Here is a 15,883-nt window from a genome sequence, read left to right as displayed (position 1 = left end):
ATATTTTATTGATTTTTTACAGAGAGGGAGGGAGAGGGAAGAGAGCTAGACACATTGATGAGAGAGAAACATCCATCAGCTGCCTCCAGAACACCCCCTACTGGGGATGTGCCTGCAACCAAAATACATGCTCTTGACAGGAACTGAACCTGGGATCCTTCAGTCCACAGGTCGACGCTCTATCCACTGAGCCAAACCGGTCAGGGCAGTTTTATACTTTTAAAATAAGTTTCTAAGTAGTTCTGATATTGGCTGTTGAGAAGGTCATTAAGGCTCCTAAGACTGAGGTAGGATAATGGAAAAAATTAGAGATACTGTTCAATCCACTGAGCCATACCTCTTCTTAATTTAACAATCATTACACACACATCATGATCTGTATGTCACATCAGAGTACTTATATAAATCTACTTGTGAACTGAGAAAGAGAAACAACTCAGGATATTAATCCAGCAAATGTCTTAGACATATGAAGGCACACTCTCAAGGCAAATACCCTAAAACCAGACTAAACACATGCATCCAGTTAAGACCTGTATAAATGTGGTGTAAAGAGACCTCACATGCTCTTAAGCTACTCTTCTTTTATTTCCTATATGAAAAAAAATTCTCCATGGAACACATTAACCTGCAAATCAACGTATTTCAACTTGAAAACGGGCACACTGAAAAGCAATAAATGACAGAAATGACATCGCCTGCACGTACATACTTGTGACTTGTTAAGAAATGCAATACCTTCTGTTTGCTGGTTTTGGATCATCCCACAGAAAAGTTGGAATTTTGTTAGCATGGCCCTCATTCTGGAATGCTAACAGAGTCACTTCACAGAGCAGAAGCAAGTTTTAAATAAATACCAGTTATTTATCTAGTAATCTTAAAAATTTCTTAAGAAATCATATCCAAGTTACTGAGCAAAACAAATTATTTGGTATTACTTGAATAAGGGAAATCTTTTCACAAAAAGGAAGTTCTCTGCACTGCAATTGTTTTCTTAGAGAAACCACACATTCTGTGATTTGTCATTAGTCCTGATGGTTAGTAGTGCTATCAAATGGCTCGTCTCCTGTTTTTTACTCAGGACTCCCCTACCAACTAGAGAAGATCACTGGATTTATTCAGGAGAATGTGGCCCTAGCACTGGCTTTGACATTTACTACAGTGTAATCTTGAATTAATTATACAACCTTTGAATCTTATGTTTTTCATTTGCAAAGAGGAGATAAATTCAGACTATAGAATAAAATTTGAATAGACTGGTTGAGCTAATCAGACTCTGGGTGCTGTAACCTGGATTTGAGCATTAGCAATGCCACATAGTACAAGGAGTGACAACTTCTGCAAGTCACTTAGTTCTCTTCATCCACTTTTAAACTGACATGATAGTGGAACTCACTTCCTAGTACTGATGTGAGCATTCAATGAGTAAATATAAAAATTGACTTGGCTGTTGTTTTTCTCTGGATAGTGTTCTATTCCATAACTTATAGGATGTAAAACTACACTGAGGTCTACAAGGGATATATATATATATATATATATATATATATATATATATATATATAGCCTTTCTGGACCCATCTCTAATAGAATACTTACTACGTTGACTCTTACCCTATTTACAAATTAGTACTGCTTTACTGATTTTTCAGAAGAGTAGGGAGAATATTTTATCCATCATAATATCCCCAACAAAATCAAGAAAGTTGTGGCATATGGGAGGTATTTCAGGCAGTATTCAGTTAGATGTTTTACTTAATTGAATTAAAATTTTCTTTTTTTAAACTTGTTTTATATGTTTATAGATGTTTATAGAAACCATGAACATAAAAAAATGTAAAAATAAAAAATGAAGTCCTTTTTTAGCCATCCCTTAGTTTCTTAGTCTCAAATGCAACCATTATTCTCGCTTTCTAATTCAGTATTATGTGTACATATGTGAATGTGTAGTCTCTCTTGTAAATATTAGATTGTATAATTCATGTCATTTTAAGTTTGCTTTTTTCATTTAACAATATCTGTTTAATATTTCCGATATTAGTACTAAGAAACCTACGTTATTCTTTTTTAATACCTGTATATATCCCAGTTACAAATGCAATTTATTCATCTACATTCTATCAATAGAAATGTAAGATTATTGCTTATTAATTACTATTTTAGATATTGTTGTATAATACCTCAAAGAACTAGCAACTGATAAATAACCATTGGCATTTTTACTCTAGTAGTTAATCTGCACTTTTTATTATGAGTTGTGCATCTTTTCCTTTGTTTAAATTTTGGTGTCATTATTTTTAGAACTATTAAAGTTCTTTGCCCATTTTTTTAGGTTGTCAGCCTTATCTCACTGTATTTAAATGCAATAGAGTATATATTAAGGAACTTAGTTCTGTTTGATACATCTTGAAAATATTTTGGTTCATCTTTTTACTCAAGGATATATTTTAGCATGTATGTTAATTGCAAATTTTGAATTTTTAGGGTTTCAATTATGGCTTCTGGTCTCTGTATCTTGCTTTAATAGTTTTTTACATACTCCAATAAATTCTTCTATAATACCTTTTTCTGATTAGTGTAAAACATTATTTGGTTACCATTTGTAATCCCATATTTCACTCTTAATTGCCATTTAAAGAAAAAACAGAAGAAAGAAAACAATGAAAAGTATGAGTTTATATAGCCTTACTCTATATACCAACCTATATGAGCAAACTTCCCATACACTCATTTTAAGTGATATACTAAAGATTACAAATGTCATAGAATTGCCATCATTTATATTTCTGAACTAGTCAATATCCGGTAAGATGCATTTAATGAGTAAAACGTCTATTAGCATTCCAGTTCAGGAACTGAAGAAACGTATATCTTAAAGAATAGCTTTTGAGTCTAAAACTATGGGCCTCTTAAAATTCAAAACAACATTACCAATGCTGAGAAGTAAAAGACTTAGGAGCTCTTGTTTTGAATGACTCTCACATCAAACTGTTTTCAATTTCAAAGTTTTCTCAGTAGCCATAGTGGGCTTTCACACGCAAAGGCTTCACAATAATCATAGCTTCGAGATACATAATACTGAATGGGTAAAGTTACACTTGACTTGCCTTTAATTCACTATTACGATATTAAATAGAGACAACAAAACAAGAGCATTTAAACAGGCAAACAGATAAAGATCACTGTAAAAAATGAGGTAAGGGTATAGAAACCAAATGGTGAAAAAATGTTATTTTATGAAGCTCTTAAAAACAAATTATTTTAATTCAGTCTACTTTTGTTGTGGTTGCTAATCCTCAGCCTAGGATATTTTTCCATTGATTTTTAATATATTTTATTGATTTTTTACAGAGAGGAGGCGAGAGGGATAGGGAGCTAGAAACGTTGATGAGAGAGAAACATCGACCAGTTGCCTCTTGCACACCCCTCACTGGGGATGTGCCCGCAACCAATGTACATGCCCTTGACCGGAATCGAACCTGGGACCTTTCAGTCTGCAGACCGACGCTCTACCACTGAGCCAAACCGGTTTCAGCTCCATTGATTTTTAGAAAGAGTGGAAGAGAGAGGGAAAGACAGAGAGAAACATATATGTGAAAGAGACACATGGATTGGTGGCCTCCTGCAGGAACCCCAACCAGGGCCCAGAGTGGGGAGGAGCCTGTAACTGAGGTATGTGCCCTTGACCAGAATCGAACCCTGGACCCTTTGGTCCGCAGGCCGATGCTTTATCCACTGAGCCAAACCAGCCAGGGCTAATTCAGTCTACATTTTAATGAAAATTGTCTTACCATTATTATACTTGGAAAATTTTAAAAAATAATTTAGAAATCCAAATGTATACCTTTTAAAAATAAAATGAAAAATAAAATATATAATGTTGTTGCATACAGTCATAGATCTCACACTCAACCAATAAGAAACAAAGGCCCAAACTGAATTCGCTTAATAAATACCAGCTGGCTTGGTGTTTTTTAAAGCCCCTGCTACTCATGTAATACTTTGCTGTGAGTATGAAGGTTTAAGACAAAAAGCTGAAGATTAAGTAAAATAAGGAACCCATATTAACAGAATACTACATACTCAGCTAAAAGTCACAACACAGTTCATGAATAAGAAGAGTACAGGAAATATTTCAATAACATGTATAATTTGGTTTCATAATACATTTATTGACCTGAACAGTACTTAAAAGTGAAAAGGTTTTTCCTTAGAAATTGCGCAGTTACTCCTTTTATTCTATACCTTCACCGAGTTATCCATCCAGGTGATATAGCAAAATTTTGCAATGTCTGTCAAATAATGTCATCAAATAATGAAAGTCTTAACTTCTAAGGTTTTGGAGGAAAATATAACTTTATATGCATGATAAAATATAATCAATTAATTCTAAGTGATCAAATTGAAGGAATAAATTCTAACCTCATCCATAGCATTTGGTTTTCATAGATAACCTTATCATTTCTAAATGTCAAGTCTTAGAAATATCATAGTAACCAGATCCTAAAATATCATTAAAATATTTTTAATACCTAAATTAAACTTTCTACAATTTGAATTTTTATTTTTAGTATAATTTGATCCTATTAACCCATAAACAGACTATTCACATTTCCTAGCCAAGAGAATGATACAAAAGTATTATGATTTGTTTGCTCTATTGGAAAGGATACAATATTGATTAATCTTATAAATATAAAAAAGGCTTTCTAGGTTAGTATGATCAATTTAGGGATTTATTTCTGTGTAGTTTACAAAATGGTTTTTAATTTTTTTTTAATTTTTAAAGGGAATTTTTACAATATTCGTTCCACAGCACTGAATAGAAGATAACTAAAATGTCATTCTTTACTACCAAACTGTGTGAAGGGAGGGGAGGGGCTCTTTTAGGTGTGATTTTTACTAGTAAGTGGATTTTTATACGCTTGGTTTCTGTTGTGTGAGAATTCAAGGGAACACTTACGGGTAGTTATTATTTACCAGCATCCATTTCCCCCTGTCTATGTCAGATACTTGGAATGGTTTTATACACACTAATTGAATCAATATGTCTGTCTAATAATCTGTCTAATAATCTGTTGAAGTTGCTTCTGAGCTAATATATCTTTCTCTCATTTAAGCTTTCAAAACAGAAACACTAAACATGAGGAAACCATGTTAACAGCCAGCAGCTGTTTAAATAATGTGTTAGAAAAACAAACTGCCTTCAGAAATCTTATGGAAAACACAATTATTTACTAAGAACTTAGGAACAGTCTAAACAATTAAAGCAAAATCGCCACAATCAGAACTATGTTAAAGTATGTGCAGTTTTCCTTGTTAATGTCCTCAAATAAGGTTGACACAATATAAAACCTTTATTTAACTATGAATGAAGAAATAAATGGGTAAGTCTCGCAAAATGGCTCTATCACAACATCCTTGACATTTTCATTGTATAAATGGTTGCACAAGTCCAGACACTGGCTGTTACTGATCTGTAGCCGAGCCACTTGTGGGTAGCATTCTACGTCTGCACATCACCTCGCCTCACCTCATCTATTTCCTCTCCACTCTCTTCTCTCTCCAGTATAGTTAGATCATGTATTTTTAAAACCCATTAGAAAAGCTAGATTAAAAGAGTGCTGATTTCTGAAGTACTATCATTACTCCAAGAACAGTGTAGAAAGTTACCCTGCACCTGAAGGCAGGATACCAGGGTCTTGACCTCTTATTCTACCACTTAACTCAGTAAGGCACTTGGGAAATTTATTTCAACTTAGCTGCATCATCTGAAACATGGAAAATAACAGTTGATGTTCCTTTTTAGGATAGATAAAGTAGTCTTTTTACACTAAGGATTTAGAATGCTAATAATAATAATAGTAATAATAGAAAATAGCAACTTATATTATTATTTACTAGAGGCCTGGTGCATGAATTCGTGCAGAGGTGGGGTCCCTCAGTCTGGGTGGCAAACGGGACCCAGTCCCAATCAGGGCTGATCAGGGCCAATCGGGCCTGGCAGGCTGTGGGAGATTGGCTGTGGGAGCACACTGATCACCAGGGGACAGCTCCTGCATTGAGCGTCTGCCCCTGGTGGTCAGTGCATGTCATAGAGATTGGTCAACGAGTTGTTTGGTCTACAGGTTTTAATAGTCGCTTTCACATATATAGATTTTATAATTTAAAAAATGCATAGTCTGTCTCACTTGACAATCAAACAACAGTAACTTGTAGGTAGGGCTGGCACAGATAAATAGAGTCATAGTTGTTAAGTGACTTTCCCAAGTGTACAGAGTTAGTAAATGTGCCTGATATCAACTCAAATCTCCCTCTTAATCTAGCCATCTTTCTATGAAATGATAATGGCTCTCCAATTAAACAGGTAACTAATATCAGTACTATAGTTAGGACAAACATCAGTCATGGGCGAAGAGATCTCTCAGGTGCCATAAAACTACGCCCATCAGTTGAAGAGGATACCAGGGATTCCCGTCCACATTGGCCACAAAGAATAGAGATACTTAAAGTTTCCAAAAACTTGCCGACTGAATTAATACTTTATATTAAGTCTGAGTTACATACATCAAGTCAAAGCAACCACCTCTTAATTTGAAAATCTGCTTTGATCTTAAGGAAGTGATAGGTCTATGTAGCACAACTAGTTTCTGAAGAATTATTCAATAGTCAATCTTCTCCCTGATTCCCTCCCCCCCCCACTTTTTAATATTCTATTGTCATACTATGACTTATCCGTGGTAGGTTAAGACAGCTATATGAAGACTAAGTTAACAGTATCCATTTTAATCTCTAAACCAACAGTATATGAAGTATGACATTTTAGGACTTCCTTTGTGGTCAAGGTTGACAGTCTTCTGTCAATTATTGTTATAAAGATAAATCATACCTATGAGCAGCTCATGTAGCATTTCATTTGCATTTAAAGAGATCTTCACAACAAAATAAATCCAAAAAATTGTCCTTTCTACCTCATAAATAAAAGTAGAACAAAGAAGGGCATAACATCCGATTCTCCCACAATATATGAAACCGTATCATGCATGCTTATCAGCAGACACAAACACATTGCAGCCCAAGAATGACGTTTCTATTATTTTGGCAGACAACTACTTCATGACAAATGCAAAATTTGTAGAAAATAAGCCTAGTTTAATTAGAAATGCCACAGGCAAAAAAATAGGCTATCCCTTTTTTCACCCTTTAAGTGAATGATTTTATTTGCCAAGTACTAAAGATTCAACAACTCTTGCATTTCCAACTCATTTTTGCACCTTTATGGGCAACCCAGACCTTCTCTAAGATTCCTCATGACCTCTTACCTGGAACAATCTCAACGGCTTTCTAACTAGCCCCTTTCTTTGGTCTTTGGCCACATTCCACTCCCTCAACTCATCCTATTTTCAGCTGTTAGGTTACTATTACGAAAGCAAAGCTATTACTTAAAAAAAAAAAAAAATCCTGAATGACTGCCTGCATCAACAAATTAAATCCAGAGGTCTCCATGGGGAATTTAGGGTCATCCACAGTGCAACTCCATCATATCCCCTGGCCATATGGTCTACCAGCCCCTTCCTTATTCATACCTTTTCCAGTCACTTTCTACTCATCTTTCCTGGAACTCATCCTGTACATCTCTACTTACTCTTTTTCCTTGGCTCTTATTATTATTTACTGGAATCCTTCCTCTTTCTACCACCATTAGCATATTATTCAAGGCTCACTTATCTGCTCCCCCCCCCCCCTTTTTTTTTCCGGAAGTGTTTCCTGAGCACAGACATATGACAGTGATTTTATTAGTATACTAGTATTTGCTTTAACTCTGGACGCCCTATAGTATAAGGCTCTTATTTCCTACAGTGTAAGTAAGATCCTGGAAAGGAAATATATTTATTCATGGTTTTAAAAGCATCTCACCTTTACATCTCACCTGGGTGTTGAACTGCTGTCGCTAACTTTCTATTACATTTCTCTTTTTAGGTTACAGAGACTGTGCATAAAATAACAACAGGTGACAAATAAATGTAACAACACAGAGTTAGATTTTAATCACAAAACATCATCAACACATGCCAACTAAAGGACTACTAGATGACACATTATTATGCACATTTTCTGTGTTGCCTGACATAATGACAGCCACTCTGTGAGGAAAATACTATCCTCGGTTTACAGATGAGAAAACCAAATCTCAGAATGGGTGACACCAGTTACACGTCCAAGTCACACATCTATTCAGAGCCAGATCTGAGCCTGGAACCCAGAAGTAACCTATGACCAAATTCTTGCTACTCGCTCTTTGTCACCAAAAGTACTTCTTGAAGTACTAATAAAGAAGGAGGAAAAAAGTCAATATGCTAAAGAAAAATAACTTGGAATCCATGTGTGTCCTCTGACATGTGTTCTATTGCATGGCTAATACAGGTGGAATGGTTTGCCAGCTTTGAGTAAAGAAAAATTTGTCTGAGAGCCTGTCTTGGAAGAAGACCAGCTTACACTGCCAGCTTTTCTGAGCATAGATTTTATTTCATAGAAGAGCAATCTACTCTGAACTGGTGTTTGGAAACCATCTCCTTAATATTACCGTGGGAAGTTTATGAAGCAAATTACGTTGTGAAATTACCTCCTTAATATGGGAAGTGTAAAAATGTGAACCAAACTTCTCTAAAAAGTAAAATCATTGCTATCCAATCCAGCTGAGTGGGCATATTCCCGGAGGGACCCACACGCCGCATTGCCAGAGGTCACTGAGGACGCCCAAACCAGGTCAGAAGGCAGTGCTGCCGGCACGCTGAAGAGAAGGAGATAAGAAATAGAGCAGGGTTTCTATTACCAGGCAACAGCAACGGAGGGGAGAACCAACGCCGTGAGTAGCATTTCAGCAGCTTCACTGAGTCTCTGAGCTGAAGTGACAAGGAACTCTACAGCTTCCCATACCCTGGGTTCAAATACGGTAATGCTGGTTCCAACTCTGGACCAGGCTTCCTGACAATCAAGGCTACAGACTTCCCTTCCCTGGTGTCCTCCCATACTTCACTGATTGTAGTCAACATCTGGCCCAGGATGTAAGATTGGTCAGTTAAAAATGTATAATCAATAGCCCAGCCAGTGTGGCTCAGTGATTGAGAATGGACTATGAAACAAACATGGTTCCATTCCCAGTTGGGGCATATGCCTGGGTGGTGGGTTTGATCCCCAGTGCTGGGTGTACAGGAGGCAGCCAGTCAATGATTCTCTCTCATCATTAATGTTCATCTCTCTCTCTCCCTCCCTTTTCCTCAGATATCAATACAATATATATTTTAAAAAATGTATAACCAGTAAAATGTATGAAGTAGTAAAAAAGAAGAAAAAAAATGTTTGGTGATAATTAAGGAAAATCAATCTGGACAATCACCCGGTAAATTTTAAGAGATCAGTGCTAGCTATTTCTTTTCCACAATGTAGGAGCTCCATTTTTAATGTCAATGTTCATATCTAATTTCCTACCCCTTACTGAAAAGACATTTCAGAGAATCATATAGAATATATATTAAATGGTAGAAAATAAGTACAAAGCACCTAGGTGAATAATAGAAACAGTGGGTTAGTCTACCTGTGTTTAATTTCCTTCCATGTGCAAGTATTAAGAAGTCACTTCATATCTACCTGATTCCTACTAGGTAATGTGAGGATACTGTTTTTTACATAACAATCTTAAGGTTGGGAAAGCATGCAGTCACTTAGCGCTGGCAGCATAGCTCGTGGTTAAGAATAATGTTTAAGGCCAGGTGCTTTCATTCATTAGCCACCCGCCCTTACAAAATCTAGTCTCATTTTTCTCATCTATAAAATCAAGATAATGATAACACCTCCCTCCTTGGGACTGTTCTGAGTACTTAATACAATTGTATATAAAACCCTCTTAGAGCTATGTTATGTCTTATTACTAGATCTACCATATGAAAGCTTATCATAAAATGAAGGATATCAAACAATATAACTGTAGGAGTTAGTTTACTGCAGGGAAGTACCTGGACACTACAGAAAGCTCCCTAAAGAAGACAGATAGCACTGAAGACTGGGGACAACCAAAGAGAGGAGAGGCATGATGAGCCTATGTTGTTTCTGAGTGCCACCATTCCTTCTGGAGGCAGACATTCAACAGGTAACATAAATAGAAAAGATCCTAAAATCAAAGAGAGTTTAAAATAGAATAACACGTAAGAGAATTAATGCCTATAGGGCAGTGGTTTCAAAGATGAGTGCTGTCAGCTTATTAACAAACTTGTGTTTTAAGAAACAGTATGAAGAAGGGAACTCCTTAGAATTTTTCATTCATCCAAATTTACACACTGAGTAGCTGCTCTGTACCAGGAACCGTAGTGCATTAGTAAGATAAATACAGTGCCTGCTCCCATGGAACCCGTGAAATGTTTGCATATATGTACATATGTGTATATATATATATGTGCATCTGTAGTTTGCTTTTATAAATGAGCAACTAAGCACAGTAAAATACTGTGGTGAGAAATACAACGATGTGGGAGCCCTAATCCTAGAACGTTGCTACTATAAAATCTCTGCAAAATGTAGAGCATAAATAATCAAGGAATGCTCTCATAAGATCACTATTTCAAAAAAGTTAGCTTCTTTTGAATTGTAGGTAGTTCCTTTAAGCATGTCATTTATCTGTGGACTGAAGTTTTGATTATTCAATGAGGAGTCTGTCTCCATTTCTAGAACATTTTTTAGCCAGCTTTCTAAAGCTCATAACTAAAGTATATAGATATCCTGATGACATAATTTCATGTGTCATAGAAAGCAAATTGAACAAACAAGTCCAATATAGTTAAAGGGCACACAAATAACTTAAAAAAAAAACACCACAAACTTGTAAAGGTAACTTATTACATTTATCAGATGTCAGAGAATTTCTTATTCATTTAAAAAATATTTCTTTTAAACTTGATGTTTTCTGGTCAGATCATAAGTAGACTAAGTGTATACAAACTGTGTTTTAGTTCTCCTTCTATTAATGTAAGGTGTAGGGCTGCTGTTGCATCTTGGTCACCTACAAAGGGCCAAGTTGGTTCATGCAGGTAAAATAATTAAAGACATGCTCAAATGTGAATGCACGTTTATACACAGCATATCACATACATTGGCGACGCGGTTGGTATGTGTGCGGGATATTCTTTACTAACCAGAAGGTGGTTCCATGTGATTAATGTGTCATCCCCGTGTGATTTCTTCAAACAAACAAATAAAATGTGTGCTAGAACCATCTTCACAAAGACCACAAAGCCTTTAACTCAATTGATGTTATGAAGACACCTGGATTTCCCCTTTTCCCTATGCTGCCCTGTGAGGATGTGCACCCTGGCATTACTGGTGGATTGAGGTGTTTGCAAGTCTCCTCCTCCCCTGGCCCTGAGAGGCAGACTGCAGGTTTCCGGGAAGGGGTGCTGTTCCAGGAGAGACCGTCTCAGCTCCTCACGTGGATTATTCCAAACCCAGGGATGCCAGCTGCCTCGCTGCTGTGACAACCAGCCGCCAGGGTTTGTACCATAAGTGACTGAAAACATATAAGCTGTACATCTCAGAAGCCTAGGATTTCATTGTTTGAAGACAATAAGCACATGAATCAATAAAAAGTCGTTTTGCTTCTTTCCGAGTTCAAAATTAATTTAATTATCTCAGGGGCACAAGAATGCCCAAAGTGTTTAGCTCTACATTTTGTGTCAGATTCGTCTCAGGAAGCTCAGTCCTTGTCCAGGCGCCTGGAAGGAAGACTGCCTCTCTTCAAGGCAGCGCCTGGCTACTAAAGGCCCTCATCCTGCGGGAGCTGTCAGCAATTACCGCAATGAGCTCACATCTCTTTGCTCTAACTGCGGTGGTATTCTGGAGATAATGATACAACTGCTCCCTGCTTTAAAATGTCAAGCTGACCACTCAGAAATTCAAACGAGGTTTCAGCAGGAAGGCCCAAATGAGAAGACATCTGATGAGCCTTCCGTTTTAGCTCCTGTCCCATCACTACGCGGCCTAACACCTTCGCAGGACAGCAGCGCCTTCTGGGACAAGCGGAAGTTAAAACAAACCACAAAAGGCCCCACCTGAAAACAGTGAACAGCATCTGCCTGGGAAGCGTTAGCCGTAGATACATATATTTTTTTTTTATCTGAAACTATCATTTAAATTAATTTTATTTTTTTCCTTGTGGTGCTCTTTGTGAGTAGTTTAAACATGTCACATGACTACTTTACCTAATGGCCAGGGAGCCTTCCTTTAATTGTGCAACAAGATTTTTTAAATGATATGCCCAGAACATTTTATTGTTTTCACACATTTCGGGATAAATTTACTTTCAAATGTCTGGTTCAACTGTTATATTCTGAGGGAAAAATAAAATACATCTCCAAAATGGGAGCTACCTTAAACTCATAAAGCTACAGACTCCTAGCTGACCCCAGAATCACAGATTTGCAGACCTGTAAGAGCACAATAAAATCTTAATAGAGTTTTCCAGATAATATAGACAGCATATGACTTATAACTTTAATTATGCCTAATTCACAGCAAAAAAAGAAATGTGTATAGGTCGAGTACAGTTTGAATTGCATATCTTCAACCGTACAAAGCCAAAGCCAATTAAGACACGGGGTCCTGATGAGCAGATTTTACAGACAGAAAAGGTAGCTTCTTTCTTCAGATATTAAAACTCTTGTTGTTGCTTTCTAATACATAGGGTGTACTTGGGATTGCATCGGGTTGTACTCAAGATCAGGGAATTCACTGGCCTTCATGATGCCTCCTTCACATCCTCCCTGTCCCATAAAAATTGAGAGATAAATAAGCAAATCTATTGGTTCAGTCGGTATGTATTTGTGGCGAGCAATCTATACACGAGGCTGCTGAGTCCTGGTGATACAAGGGTTAACAAGACAAGCTTGGCTTCTACTCTGGTTGGAGACGGAGAGGACCCCAACAATGGAAGCAGTTCTCCGGCAGGAATAGAGTGGCAGGGCAGCACAGGTCTCAGTGACAAAATATATGGAGCTCCAGTGGAAGGGCAGGCAGGAGAGCCAATGATGGTGTCTGGACCTCTCACGATAGTAACACTAAGAAATAATGAATTTCAGGTTCTTAAAGGTTAAATCTAGTGCCACTGGGATCACAGGGATTCATGTGGGCCAGTTTGAAATGACTAGAAATGGAAGGAGTAGATGGAAGCCTGGGAGAAGAACGAACATTTATTGAAGCTCCTTTTGTTGGTGTAGCCATTTAATTTCCAAATAAATCTTTTAGTCATCATCATGCTGAATAATACTGTTACTCTGGACCAGCCAAATACCCTCAAAATGTAAATAGTTGGTTACAAGGAGAACCAAATGGGGTTGGGGACCCAATTTCCACAAATATGGAAATTCAACATTCATTTTCTACAATGGTGCCATCGTAAGATATTCATATTTTACTAGTTACGAAACAAATATTTATTAGTAACTCAGTAACATGCAAATGAATGAAATGCAACGTAATACAGATGAAAGTGCAAAAGAATGTGCAGAGAAAAGGAACTAAATGAAATGAGTGGGTCCAAGGACTAAACTTTTATGGCTGCTTTTAATGTGGCAAAAGTGTGAGTATTCGTTCAGACTGCAAATACATCTGGAGTACCCTTTTGTACAGATATTCTGCTACACACCAAAGACACATGGAATCAGATCAGATATAGTCTTTGCTCATATTCTGCTCCTACCAGGTGATGACAAGGAGAAACAGCAATCCTGCAAGAGCCTATTTTTTGTGGAGAGAGGAAGTAGTGAATTTGGAACAAGGAAGGCTCAGAGCAATTCACTAAAATTCCTGGAACTAAGAACTTATAGTCCTACCACAGATCCTTTTATCAGAAATAACCTTGTTTCATTACTGTTTTACTGATGTGAATGTTTAAGTATGTGAGAAACTAAGACAGCAATTGACATTTTTCACTAATTCCTGCACTGTCTCCTCCACACATATAAACGAATTATCTAATTGCCTTTTTACACTATGAAGCTAGCCCCACAATGTGAGCAAACACCCCCACATACACACAAAAAAATTTTGAAATAAAACTTAAAATGAAACCTCTTCACCATCTTCTTCTATTCACCATCATTACATACAAGATCACTTTGACAAGTAATAGAACATGTGGTCAAAAAGTAATAGCTTGTTTAAAATTTCTAAAGGCTGGTACATTGCAAGATTTCACTGTGCTGCCATATTATTAGTCTTAATGAAATTCACTTGTCAGTTCCATTTTGAAACAGTGAATTCTTGCTCTGCATGAGGAGGATAAAATTAAAATCTCCTTTCTTTTCATAATCAAATCAAATAATGATACAAAATAAAAAAGAAACTTTTGTCAATGGTTGATAAAAAATAGTTTTAGATTATTTTCCTTTGTTTTTTTCCCCATCAGTTATCACAGGAGACCTCTTAAAATATTACCAGTGAGCTGCTTTTAAAAAAACAAATTTAACACATTTGTCCCCAGCAAATACGATGAATAAAACTGGCCGAAATATGTTGAATTATACAATGGTAAGAAATAATGCAGTAGTCTAAAATTTATTTCTACCTCAGATGCAGGCTTTATTTCATTATAATTCATTGGTTATTGAACCTGACCTATGGTGGAATATGTCATCAAGCAGCTCATTCTGAAATAAAGAAGGCAAATATCTTAACTTTAATTCTGAACTTCTATAAGCCGCAGTGAATTTCAACACTCTGAAAGAAAGCCCAATGAGAGAGGGGTCATATTTATTCACTTTTTATCTCCATTTATAGGAGATAAAAATAATAGTCCAGTCTATTAGGCACATTACACTTTATATTTTCTAGTGTTCTTGTTTTAAACCTTTGCTGAAAGTATTAAACACAGCAAACTAATGAAAATTAAACGTGGTCTAAAAGATAAGAAAATTCAACTGAAATGACATGTGAACCTGATAAAGTTTATCATACTAAATCCATCCAGTTGGGCCCTGAATTTATGTTGTATTCTATACATTTTATTCTACTTAATGTTCTTCTATCCTCTCAAATGATATCCAGTCAATGTTTCACTTATTCATTCATTTAATAATGTACAATATAAATCATAAATTTAACAAATATTAGAACACTTATCATCTAGTACAAGTACAATATTGTTCTTGTGCATGAAGGCAGAAGACAAAGAGTTAGATATAAATAATTTCCTTAAAAACCTTAAAACCTACAATATGTCATTAAGTCCATACTCTTCATGATTTGAGGGAAGAGGAAAGTGAAAACTGTCTTTACCAATCTTTGAGAAACATCACAAATAAAGGTTGATAAGGAAACTAATGTAATACTAGGAAGTGATACACAATAAACCAACCACAGAAATAGAGGCAAGATGCCTAAATTTCACTGCTATGAGTAAAAATGAAGGTAAACATTATGTATCTGAGTTTCCCAATGTGTAAATGGAAATAAACTAGCTCCATATTTACCATAGAAGAACTTTACAGAAGTCAAGCAGAAAACAATTCTAGGGAAGTATTATACAAATGTTTTCTCATAACCTTAAAGTGCTTTTGAGCTATGACAAAGAAATCATTATTGAACACTAGATAGGCTATTGATAGAGAGCATGTTATATCATTGAAGGATGCACCTCTTATACCACACACACACACACACACACACACACACACACACACCCAAAAAAAATACAGCAAAAAATCAACTTACTTTTTTATCTCTCCAAAATGCAAAGGTCAAATTAAATATATAAAATTCAAATCAGAGAAGTGAAAACCACATTAGCTTCTAAAGAACCAGAGGTTGGTACAAACTTATAAATAGCATAAATTACAGA

The 15,883-nt window shown here is 36.2% G+C and overlaps 1 protein-coding gene across 7 annotated transcripts in view; it reads right to left on the bottom strand.

Moving 5' to 3' along the window:
• The window catches only part of IKZF2 (IKAROS family zinc finger 2), a 130,887-nt gene that overhangs the window by 41,981 nt on the left and 73,023 nt on the right, over window positions 1-15,883 (bottom strand). The window lies entirely within an intron of this gene.

The sequence above is a fragment of the Pipistrellus kuhlii genome, unplaced genomic scaffold (genome assembly GCF_014108245.1).
Source record: "Pipistrellus kuhlii isolate mPipKuh1 unplaced genomic scaffold, mPipKuh1.p scaffold_m20_p_7, whole genome shotgun sequence".
NCBI lineage: Eukaryota > Metazoa > Chordata > Mammalia > Chiroptera > Vespertilionidae > Pipistrellus > Pipistrellus kuhlii.
Note: the sequence above shows the minus strand (reverse complement) of the source record. Positions and strands in the feature narration are given on the sequence as shown.